Source organism: Hylaeus volcanicus, chromosome 5 (genome assembly GCF_026283585.1).
Source record: "Hylaeus volcanicus isolate JK05 chromosome 5, UHH_iyHylVolc1.0_haploid, whole genome shotgun sequence".
Classification (NCBI taxonomy): domain Eukaryota; kingdom Metazoa; phylum Arthropoda; class Insecta; order Hymenoptera; family Colletidae; genus Hylaeus; species Hylaeus volcanicus.
The window spans coordinates 2,328,163-2,341,162 of NC_071980.1; the positions used below are offsets into that span (position 1 = coordinate 2,328,163).

Here is a 13,000-nt window from a genome sequence, read left to right on the forward strand (position 1 = left end):
TAGTTTTATAGACTTTATAAATCTTAAACATTTATAAAGTATACTTCTTATTGCAATTGTAATGGAAGAAAATGATTCTTCGAATGGGACAATATTATCACAAATCAGTCGCGGCGTAGAAATGTTTTATTCGATATGTTAGCTTTACTTTCTTCCCTGTTAGAGAATACGAAGGAAATCTTTGTCACCTGTTTTTCTAGCAACGAGAATTATTTTTCTTTCAACAGTTCACGATCGAAATATACGGTTAAATCGATTACACAAAGTAGCACACGATCGCTATTCGATGTCGTTCCTGTCCAGTGTGCTCAATAGAAAGACCACCACCCCTCGATTTGTCCGAAAACGAGTGTCAGTCACTTCCGACACCCAGAAAGGGCGCGTCCCCCTTTCCTTTGAGCACTGTCACTCAATTTCTACCGACGCCGAATTTATTCAACCTCCTCGCGACAGACTTCCTACCTTATACATACTCTGGATTTTTCAAGAATTTTTCACGGGTGTCAATAAGGGATACCCATGCAATTGGCTGTTTACTATGTATATCCAAGGATCTTCGAATCTCAGGCATAACCTTCAATCGCACAACGGTCGTTATTCCTCGTCCGTAGAGTCTTGTTTACTATTTCTTACGATTCGGGAATGTTAACCGCGAGTTCCTAGAAAGTCGAGGTCACGAGTACCAAACAGAGATCTCTAGAATTAAAAGTATTTGTTACGTCGTGCGATCACAGCGTATCACTAATTATACCCACATACAGTAGTTCTTATAATCCAAAGATGTCCTAACGCATCTTACCAATCTTTCTAAACTCGATTTCCTCCATTTCCATCGCGTTTGCTGGCCCAAACGAGCAACCCGCGGCGTCTGGTTCGTGTTCCCCTCGAGTTCCAGAAAAGTCGAGGTCACGAGCACACCGAGCGGGGGCATTAAAAAATTAATTGCGGCATGCGATCTTAGTGTATCACCATTTACCTGTTGCGCGTTCGTGACGACATGTAAAAAGACGCGCCAGGTCGAGTCTCGCGAGTGACGCCTATTTTCCTTTTTTATTCCTTTTCTCGGTCGTGTTTTCTTTTCCTTGGACGATTGGCGTAGATCGATCGGATCGCGACCAACAACGTTCCGCCCCGGAGATCGGACACGGGCAAGTGGACACACCTGAAGGGAGTCCTGTAGGTCAGAGCAATCGAACGATATTTGTTAATCGTTGCATCGCCATTACGGGGCACACAACGTTTCGTTTGCTCGGTTAACATCGTTTGCGCGAAAGTAATGTTTGCTTTCGTCAGCGACCCTTGCTTCGAGCGAGATTATAGGTAGCAAGGGCGACGGTTTATTTTTATCGCCGCGACGGCAGATCGTAATCCGTGTAATGGGAATTTTCCGGGTTTCGTAACCCTTTCTGCGTAAACACTCGGGAAGCTGCGACAGTATCTTTCGTCTAGACCACGGATCGGCAAACTTTTACCCCAGGAGGGCTGAGCAATAAACACCTGACGCTTTGAGACGCATGGGGGCCAAACTGGAGACGAAGGATTAAGAGGCTTTGGGATTCCATTTCTTAAGCCTTTCAGACCTGAATTATTTTTTTTCACATACTAACGACAGTGTCGGTAATTTTTTAATTTTGTGTCCCCAAAATTGTGAACGCCCAGGTCTGAAAAGGTTAACGTTTCTTGTAAATCTATAAATTTACTTTTCAAGCAGGTCCATAGAATACAGTCCAGCGGTGCCAAGTATCGCTAGATTAATATTTGAGTAAAAATATCGAATTAGTAACGACGATATGCGAATATTTGATATCGAGCAGAAAGTTGCTCTCTAGCAGGCGCCATGATATTTATTTCAATGGAACTGTTAATGCCGCGAACGTAGCCATGCAATTCTAATTCCCAAGGCGGAACAACGCGTCCTCGAACACGGATTTCCCGAGAATGGAGCCACTTTCTAGTAGAGCGCAGGTGCCATTTCCGATATTCAAATATTCGGACGGTTCCAGTTCCGAATTTAAGTAAGCAGCTTAGTTTGTATCCCCGTAAAACGGCCGCGTCGCATCTTTATATAGGTACGTGCACATTCAGGGACGACACATTCAACTTTCAATAAAGTCCTTATTCCAAAGTGTGCCATGTAAACCGCGTGCGTTTCCGCCTCGCAGATTGTGCCTTTTGGAAAGCAACGCGCCTTGCTGTGAAATGGCATTTGCAAATAAATGGTTACGAAAACAAACGTGCTGGGGAAGATAAAATACTAAAGTTTCCTAGACAATGAGAAATAAAACAGTCTTGGCGGACTCGACGTTGTACTGTGTCGTACTCGATGGAATTATTTAACTTTACTTCGCTATTTCTATATGTAAGAAATAAGTACAGGAAAAGCAGTATGTAACGCGAGTGAAGTTAATTAAAAAAGGTAATTTCAGTTTGTTAGATTAACACTGGAAATAAGAGTACTTGCATGTAACATGGCACCGCCGTGTAATACTCACATTCCATGAAAATCGTTTTAACGAGGTGGAGAGTATTAAAAAACCGTAGTTAAACAGGTGGGGAAGTACTGAATGATACAGTTTACTTTCAAATATTAAATATAATTGCAAAAGTGCAGATCAATATTAGAAACTTAAAAGGGCGAAGTTTTTTTTTAGAGTAGATGTAATTTCAGGGAAGATTATTTATTGTAGAATACAGTAAACACACTTGCACGATAAATATCCGTGAAGTTGCCGTGGAAAATAACGATTAATACTCGTAGAATTTTGCAGTAACTTCAAATTTGCTCGTGCTTATGAATACATATTCAGTTTCCAACGATAAGTAACTGTTTAGTGTTTCTTCAGCCCCGGCGCGAGTGCTAAATTCGCAGTTACATAACGTTCCTAGCGATCTAAGTCCGCTAATGGCTTCTCACGTGTACGCAGCATATTGCACAATACAATTACCAACGAATAATTACTACGCGTGACATATAAATACATGTAACGCACGGTGCGCGGTTGTTTTCGTTATTGTTCGCTGAACGTAATGCGTTTTCTAAGTAGTCCATTTCGAAGAGAATTACGCATTTCAGCCCGCCATATTTCGTTTGACGGAACGCGATTAGCAGTTCGTGCCTATCGAAAATATCAATTGTTATATCGTCGCGTCGTTCCTTCATTCTGCAGCGAAAATCTTTGACATGCTAGCGCGAACTGTGTCGACTCGCGAACTCGGAAAACACTTCCGCAATAGAAAGCAGTTCGAACAAAAGTTACACGATTTCGAAGAGCGAACTTGTTGCGTGAAATTGAATTTTCATTTCGTGGCTCTACTGGTTCAATCTACTAAATTGCACGGTTATGTTTCCTACGTGAGATTTTGATCGAATACCACGTAATTATACAGCAAGATAGGATTTCTTGAGTTTCGATCTACTAAGTTTCCCTAGGGGTGGAATCAAAGGTCTCGAGCGCTGTTTGCGAAATCGCAAATTCTTGTAATAGGATCGTCGTTACACAGATTTGATTTAACTTGACTCGGGAAAGAGGGCCTCCACGATGCGCAGCGCGCGATGAAGTTCGTCAAACTTATTCTTAGAACAAAAGGGCTTCTAATGAGATTAAACAAGAGGGCAACTTCGACGACTAGCCTGCGTGCCTCGAAGGTTTATAATTCAAAGCGGTTCAACGAAGGGATACGATCGCGATGAGTTTCGTTTATCAAACAACCAAGTTTCCGTTAACCAACATTCTAATCGAGGATAAGTAGAGTCTATTCTCGATCTGATTTTTAATTTAGGGAACGGAGGTCTATTTAATGGATTTATTGGATTCTAATGATTCCTTAGTTTATTTGAAGTCAGACAGGTGAAATTAACACATTCGCGACCGATAGATATTTTACGTTCTCTAATGCCGAGTACTGACGAAAATAATAAAATTCTAAAGCTGGAATAAAATTTAAAGTGACGCGAATTCGCGTCAGGGGTCGCGAACGTGTTTAGTGAATTGAAAATACAGCATAAATAATAAAACCTTCGTTTAACGCGAAACAGTCAACCATACACGTGTTTCGTCGTCGCCTAGCGTCATTTTAAACCCGGAATCGCGCTCTTCCGTGTCCCTGGCAATCAATCGGACGTTTTTCTCAAAACCCTTTGTTATTCCACAGCGCTTACACACGGTATTCGTCAAGAACTCGCGTAGCCACCTCACACAGTCAGCAATTACTTTTACAACTACGCCTCTGTTTCTCGTTAACCTCTCCTTTGTCAGGGAACTGGACGGAAGCACAGACTTTATAACGGGGCCTGTGAACTGGGTATTTGAAACAGAAAATGCGGAAGGCAGAAAGAAATACGGGAGTATTTAAAGAAAAGGTGTCAAGTGTTGAACCATTCCAATGCGCGCGCTAGCGTAATAAAGTCGATACTTAAAAGGGAACCGCGTACTGGCACAGAACGAATGAATAAAGGGCTTTCTAAAAGGGACCTTAGAATTTTCTTTTTTAACGATACACGAATGATATCGAAGTTGTTACTAGATCGGTCTAGAAGATCAGTTTAAACCCTGAAGTTCTATTTCGAGAACCCTTCAGCAGTCATCTTACAAAATTTCTAAAAACGCCGCAGTTGTTTCGTAGCTACCGGAGTACTTTCTTAAGGAGGAACACTTCTCGGCGATCAATTACTCTCGCTGAGACGTTGGTTCCGATTAAAATTTAATCAATCCCGGGACGAATTAATGAGCAATTAAGGCTTTCGCGACAAACGAGGCTAATTCGCGCAGGCAGGCTCTGTCAAGTGTTGAAACGCCGGCGAATAGCAGGCGTTCTGGGCGCGAGCGTGCATACGGCGGTATCCAATGGTGCTTGAATAATTGCAACGCGACGTGTGTGGGTCAGTATTGCCATTGCGCACCGATGAAACGGGAGGAAAATGGATTGGAATGAAATGGAATCGAGTCGAACGAGTTCTCGTGCAGCGATCTAGTCTCTTTCGCGTGTAAATTCGAGTCCCCTTTCTATATTGGAAACGCGGGACGGCAAACAGTGCCCCATTTTGGTTAATTTGGTCAAGCGTTGCGAGGAAATCGGCAGTTCAATGCACACTTCAACGATCGTACGATGATCATCTCGATGGAAAATATTTTTTGTTCTCTAACTCTAATATTTAAGCATGTAAGTCTGCTTTTCTGGTTTTCTGTTGTATTGGAACGTTATCGTAATACACGACTGATCTCTGTTTCATATCACTCGTGACGTTATCCGTTTCATCGTGGCTATATGGAAACATTTGGAATTTTTATGGTTTAAAGGTGAACATTCCGACGCGACTGACGCTACGCTTTTTCCGCGACGATCTCTCGCTCGACAGCTGAAAATGAAGCACAGTGGCTTTCCGAGTGACCCCTTTTCTCTGTAATTTTTTGTAATCCTAAAACAATGAGCTCGTGATAATGAAAACGCACAACGTGCCGCAGTATAAGGTAGAATTAAACTACTACGAAGGGTCGACAAAATTACTTCGGAATTTTCTTTCAAAAATTTCCAAAACTCACGGTTTAATCCACGGTCGACCATTGATCTTGCGCTGAAATACTGCAGGCGTTCCCGATTATAAAGTTCTCGGCCAGATACAGGATCGTTTAATTAACTTTGAAATATTTGCTCGCTAAAGCGAGGCCGCCATCGGTCGGGATTTCAATCGCCAGCGAGTTTATCTTCGTTCCGCACTTGCCACGCTCCGCGGGGCCGTTAGATCGAGCGGAAAGAACGTTGAATAGCAGAATCTCGCCTTTTCATCCTCCCAGGCCGCGACCTGGGACTGCCGTTCTGAAAAGTACAACCAGGACATTTTTTCCGTCTCTGGGCTAAAACGTGACGTAAGCCGATTTTCCTTTACTCGCGGAACATCGTGTCCTATACGAAGCTTTTTCTTTGATATCCGATGGGGCTTTAGAATATGGGTTTTCGACTATGCTGCGAATTGGGTTTGGAAATTTTTTAATTAATTAAGTAGGAGAGCTTATGGACATAGTACAGGAGGCTAATTAACCAAAAGGGAAGAAGAATTCAGCTTTTTAAAAATTGTCAACCACGCTTTAACTTACAGATCCTAAACCTGTACCTACATTCGAGAGCAAAATATAATCGAATTACCTCTCAACGATTTTCCAACTAGATTCCGATCAATTCCTGCTGTCAGCGTCAGGTGTAAAATCGACCCATACTTGGAAACGTGATATATCTTCGAGATCGAGGTTCACCTTTGTCCCGTCGCGTTCGTTTTTTATGTAAAACGAGCTCGCGACCAAGCAACCTGTCGTATCACATTAAATCTGCGATAACAGCGTAGCGCTAGGAAATCGATTGGTGGGATCAAGTTCCGACGTTCCAGGTGAGAAGGACGCGTAGATATATAACGGTGGGCCCTCGGTTACCCTAACGAGCAGTTTGTCTCCGACATGCGCAGCATCAGTTTGCGTCATCGTTCGGATGCCCGTTTCATTCTCGACTGATTTCCGCCGACATTAGGAACAGCTGGACCGTCACGCTTTGACATATTTCCGCGAGCGTTCGCGAGTCCTCCCGCCATCGGGTTTGACAAATTCCTCTCGTCCGCGCGGCCTCGTCAACGTAATAGGGCCTAATTCCGCGTTTCGGACACATACGTACGTCCACGCGTTAACGAGAGCTCGAATTTTTGCCGCGGGAACGCCAACGGGCGCTGAAAATTGCGGTTAACGATGCCATTGACGTAGGGTTGTACATCGCGCGCGAGTAATTGGAAAACATTTCTGCAAATTCAGCGGAAAGCGCCGTTGCTTCCGATTTCCTTGGGCAATTCCCTCTGTTTCGCGATGCGAATGAAATTTTCACTAAATTGGTGTAAGTTCGTCGAGTTGAAGTCTGAGAGGTGCCATTTAATTGGATAGTTCAATTAGTATGAATTACCTCGAATTGTTCCTCGAGAGATACGGTAATATTTATCGGTGCCGGCAGCAGGAAGTCACTGCTGACTGACGCGAAACGTTAAATCCCTCTATTTTTACACTTTTGCTATCATTTAGTTCTGCTGTGTAGATTCTGAAATATTATTTCGTATTCGTACATTTGATCGCGTTAACAAAGCGACGATTTACTTTGTGTCTTCTATTTATTTCACTTTGTGACATCGTGGAGGCGTGGCATTTTTCATTTCGAGAATTACCTTGGGATTAATTTTACGCGAATTGTAATGAAACCGTTATCCTTGGAAAACATTTTCTTCACGGCTTAATTTGATCTTCAAAGATGGCACACGCTGAGTTACATAAAAACCGAGTCCAAGATTCCCTTTCTGCCATCGGTGGCCATTAAAAGATAATTAGTGATTAAAACTTCGTCGACTGGGATGCTTTTTCTGCGACTCTTAGCTCAACTTAATCTCGACGGGGTGAAGGCGGAGGTTCGCGAACAAATGAATCGCAAAAAGGTCGAGAGTTCTGGAATTCGAGGATTCGGAAAAAGAAAAATTTGTAAAATGGAGCATGAATATCCTGTTCCTTCTTAGCGACGAGTAATTATGCTTGTACAAACTTCTACAATCGGTATTAATACCTGTCTTATATTAATGTAACGATACAGCTGTATCTGATTATCTACTAAAAGTAGATCTGCATCACGAAAGGTTTTCCCAATATCGCACAGTTGCATATCGTACGAGAGCAATCGTATTTGAATCAATAGCAATAATAATGTCGTCAGGATCCTGTAACCAACGCAAATTTATTTAAACATATGCACCCTGTATCAATTACGACTGACATCAATTCACGATCTAACCAGATATTTTGCGATATATCCTGCGTGAATCATTCACGCGATCAACGGTGAATCCACAAGTGGCTATGTAAGAGTAAATATTCAGATCGCATCACGATATCGTGTTTGCAAGAATAAAGTTGGTATCTCTTCGTTTCGCGATTATATCGGAGCTTTTCGCGCGCTGCGACACAACTGTGCTCGTTACTATTCATTTGAACAGAGGTGAAGTACTCTTTCTTCCTATTTATCGTCAAACTCTCGTTGATTTTCAGGAAACAGATGTACAGGTTAGTGATTAGCACTTTAGTAATTAAAAAGTTTGGTTAAATCCCAACGACAGTAATGGTAGAGAAGAATTTTCATTGCTGGTTTCATAGTGCAGATTCAATTTTCTTCTTCCATCTCAATTCCAAACTGTTGTACTTGATTAGATGCTCAGGTTTTCAAATTATTCTCGACGATTCGAGATCGAAATCTAAAATATTCGACAGCTCTGACGTGCACACATCGATTGGTTTGCTCTTCATGAAAATTCCACCGCTCAGAGAGAAATTTTCGTAACGTCCTCCAATTTGGATAACGAAGCCGAACACTGATTCGAGTCTTGGAAGACAAGAGGGTAGCGAGACTCCGACTATTCTAACCGTCGAATGGGGTTCGCGGGGGTGGAGCCTTTGAACGTTGGAATGAATGCAGCAGCCAGGGAATAAATTCTGTCATTAGGGTAGCTCTGTGATGTAATACGGTGATCCTGAATCGTCCGGATATATTCATGGATAAATTCGCCGTGGCGAAGGAAACCGGAACGAAGTAGACCGCGTGGCTCCTGGCTGCAAGTAGAAAGGGTCGATAGCCCTGGTCGTACGGCGCTCGCGCCATTCCCGTGTCGCACAGACACGAGGCTACACGCACCCACACACAAGGGTAATAGTGTGCACAGGTGACATGAGTTTCCAAACCCCTGGTTCCCATGGTCGTGTCGACTTGAACAGTGCTTAACGCTCGGAGATCATTTCTGACGTGTCGATGAAGCAACAGATTGAATATTGTACCCGAGCCCGGTAGGCACTAGAAAAAACGCGACGACACTTGATAAGATTAGAGGACATAGGGAGGAAATGGACGAGATTCTAACGATAAATACGATGGAAATCCTATCGCGAGAGAGCGGAGGAACGTTGATCAAACCGACGAATATAGGCGCGCTGGATCGAGTTGTGAATTCTACTTACAGTAAATCTCGAGGCGTAGGTAAACACAAGAAGCATGCGATTGCAATTTCCAGGGATAGCAGTATTTCCCGCATCCTGTGCAACTAGTATGGCGAACGGAGGCAACCGTGTTTTCCTCCCTTCGTGAAATTGCTGCTATAGTAAAGAGCAATTCGTTGAATGTTTTTTCTTCTTCTTTTAGTAAAGCGAACTTCGTGAATTTGACAATCGACAACTGACACGATACGAAGCAAATTAACCCTAAACGATAAACAATCTCATCAGCATATTCTAAAACATGTCATAGATGGCTGAAAATTGGTTTGCCACTCGCTCTCGCATAGTTCAGAAGTTTCAGGTGGGAAATAAATTGATTACGTCGCGCGTGCGAAGCGAACTTCGATAATTTGGTTACACGCGTTAGGTAATGTTGCTAAGTGTTAATGCACTTGACGCGAAAAATTATTGTATTTTCGCGTGGTCTCGATGGAAAATTTGCTAGTTTCCTAAAACGTCTCGTAGTTCAAATTGATTGCAATTACTCGAGGAATGAGTTTATAGTCTTTTGAGTTACGAATTATTGCAAAAGAAGAAAGTATATGTTCTTTTTCAAACAACGAATTTAATATTATTTTTCGTTATCAAAATAATAACCGAAATTATACATCTGTATTAAATTTCGACAACCAAGGCAAATCGCATTAAATTTGCCTGCGTGGCTTTAATCATGGAAGGGCAATTAGTTTTTTGATCGATGCGTTTTAATGTATAATTCTGTCAATAGAAAATTGATTGCCTTCGTTCGCGTTCGACCCTACAATTAATAATAATTGGAACACTCGATCGTAACCGAAATTACGTCAACTTGGCTTTGGCCACGATCTAGTGCGCGTTGTACAGAGTTTCGAACCAATATTTCAGTTTTCATTTCACTCCAAGTTGTTCCACAACGCGATGGACCAATGCGTGAGATTAAAAAGTTGAAACGAATTGTTCCCGTTCCCTAATAAATCGTATTTCGCGCTATATTCGGACCTCGAGCACGGCGAGTTTCACGTTCAGGAGACGAATCGCCGGAGCAACGATAACTTTCCTTGGTGTCGCAATTTCTAGAAACGTCGAGTCGGTTCCGTCCACCGTCACGGATTCGCGGCAATTTATATCTTCTTCAAAGACTGCTCCCTTATATCTTCCGCCGCACAGCTACGAATATCGTCTCGTTATTTCGCTGAAAGTGTTAGAGAAGACGGCTGTATTTGTGCAACAAAAATTTTTATCGCGAAAAGTTTCCTCCTTTCACGGGACGACGCTCCAATTCTCGCGTCGCGTCGTAGGAGTACCGTTGGATCCCTTGAATATTGAATCGCGCTCAATTGATCTTCGATTCAGCTGCATGCTTATTTCCATGGTTTATTGTGTGCCATCTCCGCCTCCTCGCTTCCGCGTCATTAGGCGCGAATATCATGGTAACAACGTCGAGGGTGTTTGAGAATTCGTAACTTCGAATGCGATGATAGCTGGGATGATACTTGCAAACTATTTCTACAAGAAGGTTTCTCTTTACGCGGCCTTATTACATTCTTAGATTTCTCTTAAAAAAATGATAGTACAAAGCGAATGGAAGAGCCTCGGAGTAGATTCGTCGTCGTCCACGCACCCACACGACGAAAACTTGTTGAATGTCGTGTTGATATCGCGCGAGCGTCTTCTCGCCGGAGGAAAAGCAAGAAAAGCGCCGACAGACAATTGTAGAACGGGCACTCGGGCGGGAAAACTTCTTTATGAGCTAGCATAAACCGTTCGGAGCGGACTTGTAGCATCAATCGCTCTCCAGGAGCGGGCGGGATCGATCGTGGTAGAAAGAGGGCGTCCGTTAAAAGGTGAAATCTTCGTTCATGCAAGCTACGACTTCACAAAGCGAGGAACACTTGTTGCCCTCGACGAGGGCACGTCGAGCCTGTCGAGTGTCTCGTGCGTGAGACAACAGCACGTAAACAGTTCCACGCGACTTTTCCACCCACGTGAAAAGAATTTGTAAGCGATCGGTCTCTCGTGTGCCACAACTTCCGACATGTTGGTACGCCTCTGTTCGATGAGAGAAGTTGCATCGCTAATAATCAAATTTTTATGTACGAAAAGTTTTATCGACCTCGCGCTTGAATCCCTTTTCGAGACTCCATAAATATTTGCTGCATCACGAACTCGAATGTTGGTTCACAAGAACGGAGCCCAAACAGCTATCTACACACCGCGCCATGAACTTTGACAGGCAACGTCGTAAACAGCCATCATCCGGCCTTGCTAGCGCGGTGGTAGCTTACTAGCTCGCTAGCTTACAAGCTACCACCGAGACAGTAACAGCCTCGGTGAATGCTTGGAATTTTCCACCTGCTATCCTAGGAATCCCCGATTCGTTCCCGTTTAAGAGGAAATCGGTTTTCCAATTACCCGAAATGTCAAAGGAAAATCTCTTAACCAGTTGCATCCTTGCTTCTGTCGTGAGACGTTCTTCGATTGCCGGTGCTTCGATTTCACGAAATACCTGGGAGACGAGTCGAATGTTCGAGCTTTCGTAGCTTAATCGAGGATCTGAACCGAGAGCAATATTCGCGCAGCTATAATACTATAGACAAACATGAAGATAGATAAGAGACGATCATAGCGAAGTGCGCGTATTCAAAATATTATCAGCTAAGTGATTGAATATGCCAAAGTTTGAATACGGGGAAACTTCGGAGAGGGAATCTCTAAAGGACGTTAAGCAAAGTTCCGGGTCAATTTTGAAATCCGTTTCTCATCGAAGACGAAATGGTGAAACGAACGTTTCGTTACTTAAGGATTTCTGATCCGCCGCTTAGCTTGAATTCGTTTCCGTTCGCTAAGTGAATCGTAACTTTTCTGGCAACTCTTGCGTTTCGGAGCGCGATAGCAATCGAGAAGAAGCGACATCGGTATTGTTTTGGGTCAAGGCAGATCTCTTCAGCCCTTATAGTCCAAGAGCAAACAGCGCGACGAAGTTTTATCGAAAACAGGACTTTTTATTAGAGTAAATTTACATTTAGCGTTTACTGTCTCTTCAGTGTGCGTTAGTAAAAACGCACGTTGATCTCCCCTTACATGAAAATGCTTTCGGACAAAAAGAAGTTGCCCGTGCAAAGAACTCTGGATGAAAATATAAAGCTAATGTACAACGAAAACGTTCGTTCCTCGCTGTTTGAAAAACAACGTGAATAAAATATATGATTTGCAAGCACAGAGAAGTCTCCCAGTCGCTTAAGCTCGCGAGTACACGTCAGAGTCTCCGAGGACACATTCTTATGTTGCCCCACTGTGCTATACATCCCTACTTTAAACGCCCCTATGCAACGCTAAGCAGGCTTAATGCCTCGAGCCGGAATTATGGAACAATTCCATTATGAAACCCGATGCAAGAGACCCAGGAGTCCCGAGGCATGATATAGTCAACTATAGACTTGTAGCAGACAATATGGACGACGCCTGGATTGTGGCATTCGACACAGGTGTCCCGGGACACGTGGGACGTGGCATAGACAACCCAGGACACATGGGACGTGCCATAGACCGACTCAGGACGCATAGAACGTGACACAAACGATCCATAACACGATATAGATGCCACAGAATTGATGGGAGTAGGCCATCGATGGTTTTAAACTCCCGATAGCGAAAGTGTAGTGTAGTATAGCGACGACAAGATCCTTGGAGATCTTAGCGCTGTTTTTCGCTGTAATTCCACCGCGAATATGTTCATCGAATGAGCACGAGAACTCCGGAAGGGAGTGCAACCCAATTGCACGTGGCGTTGAGTGTGACTGGATTCAATTATTCCCAGCTCTATTCAGTGCACTTGTTACGAACGAGTACTCGTGGAAGCTCTTTAAAACTTGTAATGCGATTCATCGCTAAGCATGCTTGTTCTTTTTTCGTTCGTTTTTCTTGAATTTAAAGTACGCGCAACGTTGATGGGTACAACGCCTCGC

At 43.3% G+C, this 13,000-nt stretch overlaps 1 protein-coding gene across 12 annotated transcripts in view; it reads left to right on the top strand.

Moving 5' to 3' along the window:
- The window catches only part of LOC128876416 (blood vessel epicardial substance-like), a 58,706-nt gene that overhangs the window by 2,542 nt on the left and 43,164 nt on the right, over positions 1 to 13,000 (top strand). The gene's annotated exons all lie outside the window — the stretch shown is intronic.